Below are 2585 nucleotides of genomic sequence, written 5' to 3' on the forward strand. Positions count from 1 at the left end.
TCAAGACTTAAAACTCACCGAGCTGCTGGCCAAATGTAGCTCTCCTCCTTGACCCCTTTCAGCTCCCCAGGATGCATAGATTATGTTGTGTGTGCTGAGCCTGGGGCGGCACCAGGGGGCAATAACAGAGGAGGGTTGATACTCAGCATCAGTAACACACAGCTTAACACAAACCTCACTACACACAACCCCTGACCACATGCTTCTCATGTACTCACTCACCTCCACCTGCACTTCACCTTCCATCAAACTTATGTCTCTCTCCCTTCTGTCGTCTAGCTGCTGTCTTACAACTAAAACTTCACTCATGTCTCTGCTACACTTATCTTAGCTATATATACAAACTATATATACATATATAGAACCCACTCCTACCCAGAGGTGGACAAAGTACATGCATTATTAAGTACTGATTCAGCTGCTTATCATCAGTTAAAGTGAAATGTGCTCAAAGTATAAAAAAGTGAAAAGTAGCTCTATGAAGGGCATTTCTGAAGGTTGTTTCTGTGCTAAGAAACCTGAACCTCACCTTTTTTCTGCATAACTTCTATTTCTGTCTGTTTCGTCTTGTTATGTCTTTTGTGTTGTTTTCGTCTTGTTGTGTCTTGTAAGTTTTTTTTAATCGCATTATGTCTTTATCGTCTTGTTATGTCATTTTTGATCTTGTTATGTGTTTTACATCGTGTTTCATATTTTCATCTTGTTTGTTTTTTACATTGTTTGTCATCTTGTTACATTATTTTTTTCCTTGTTACTTCTTTTTCCACCTATAGTGTCTTGTTACATCTTTTTCGTGTTGTTACAGTTTTTTTTCCCCTTTATGCTGTTTCTCATATGTGTTTTATGTCTTGTTACATCATTTTTCATTCTCTTACTTCTTGTTTGTCTTTTTAAGTCTTTTATGTCATTTTTCATCTTATGTCATACATGAATGGGCACACCTAAGAATCGTCTTTACTGTGTGTTATTGTTCCATACATTTCTGTTGAATTCTGCCTTGATGTTGGGAGGGCAGCACGCGATAATACAAAATAAAAATAATCACAAATTCCCTTTAAATACATTAGAACTAAATAGAGGCTTTTTTTTGAAAATGTAAGGAGTAGAAAGTACAGATATTTGCGTTAAAATGTAGGGAGTGAAAGTAAAAAGTTATCAGAAAAGTAAATACTGCAGATACCTGAAAAATCTACTTAGGTAGAGTAACAAAGTAATTGTACTCAGTTACTTCCTACCTTTGCCCATACCTTTTATATTCTGTTTGGAGATATTTTGACTGTCTCATTCTTCCCCTTCTCTCTTCTCTTTGTCTTGTTTCATTTTTCTCTCTCTGTCTGTCACTGTGCTCACTGTCTTCTGGTTCCCTGAAGCCCTAATCAAGGCTCTCGGATGAGGCACACAGAGACAGAAAGAAGAGAGCACAGAGGCTCCCACTATGTTCACTAATAGGGCAGAGGTTGGAGTCTGTCAGCTGTGGCCATAAAGACTTTGGCGCTGTGGCTCTGACAGCACGCGGCTTCTTCTTGAGTAACCAGGAGACCCGAGTGCTAATGCAGACGGCACTGCGTGGTCACAGGCTAACTGCTAGCCGCAACGCTGTTTGGAGGCGTCGGGGGCCCCAAGATAAACCCAAGACTCTGGAACGGAAACTATTTTTTTTACAGAAATCACATGAACAGGCGCCTTCTCTTCTTGTGTTTCCACTCTTACATTCTCTTTTTTTCCCTGTAACTTATCCTTCCATCACATCTCCGCCCCCACTTGCTGTGGCTTAAGCTCAGGTAATTTGAATATGTAGATATGAAGTATGAATGATTAATTAGGGTAATGCAGGGGGATTCAGAGTGCTATACTTATCGAATGACTATAGCTGATTTGCATAGATCTTAACCTCATCCCACTGGTGTAAACTGAACCACATAGTGCAAAGTCCACTTTTAATAAATACACATGTCCAAAAAAAGGGCAACACAAGACTAAATCATCGATAAAAAAGCTGTTGTAACACGACACGCTGACAGTTTTGTCATTTCCTGTCTGCTAAACTATCCCCAGCCCAAATGTTCCACTGTCACAGTGGGATTGTTGGGAATGTTGGGGTCAACAAATGTGTTAGCTGATGTATTAGCCCAGCTTATAGTCTGACATCTTACATATATGTTACACACATGGGGTCAGCGTGATCGATCATTCTCCAAGCACTGACCAGTTTGATTTTCTCTCTTCTCTAATTGGGCACAGGGGAGTGGTGGTGGGGGAAAGGACCTGAGATATGATCATGCTGCTCTTTTGGTGCAGCAGAAAAACATTCACCTCATCCCTGTGCACCTTAGCACATATGAATAATTACAGAAATTGGTATGCTAAAGAGCGAAAAAGGGTGGTATTTTCTTTTAAGAAAAATCTGTGAAAAGAAAGTAAAATTTGTGGCAACTGTTATGAAAAAAAATCCTCTCAGTAATCTTTTTCCCATTAGGTTTTTCGTCAAGCTACATAAGGGGTTGGAGCAATTTAATCATAAATAATAATGCTGATGTTTAGTCTCGTCTGTGTGCTGCTGAAGCCAGAACAATTGTCATTTAGCC

This window comes from Lutjanus erythropterus, chromosome 7 (genome assembly GCF_056507025.1).
Source record: "Lutjanus erythropterus isolate fLutEry1 chromosome 7, fLutEry1.hap2, whole genome shotgun sequence".
NCBI lineage: Eukaryota > Metazoa > Chordata > Actinopteri > Lutjaniformes > Lutjanidae > Lutjanus > Lutjanus erythropterus.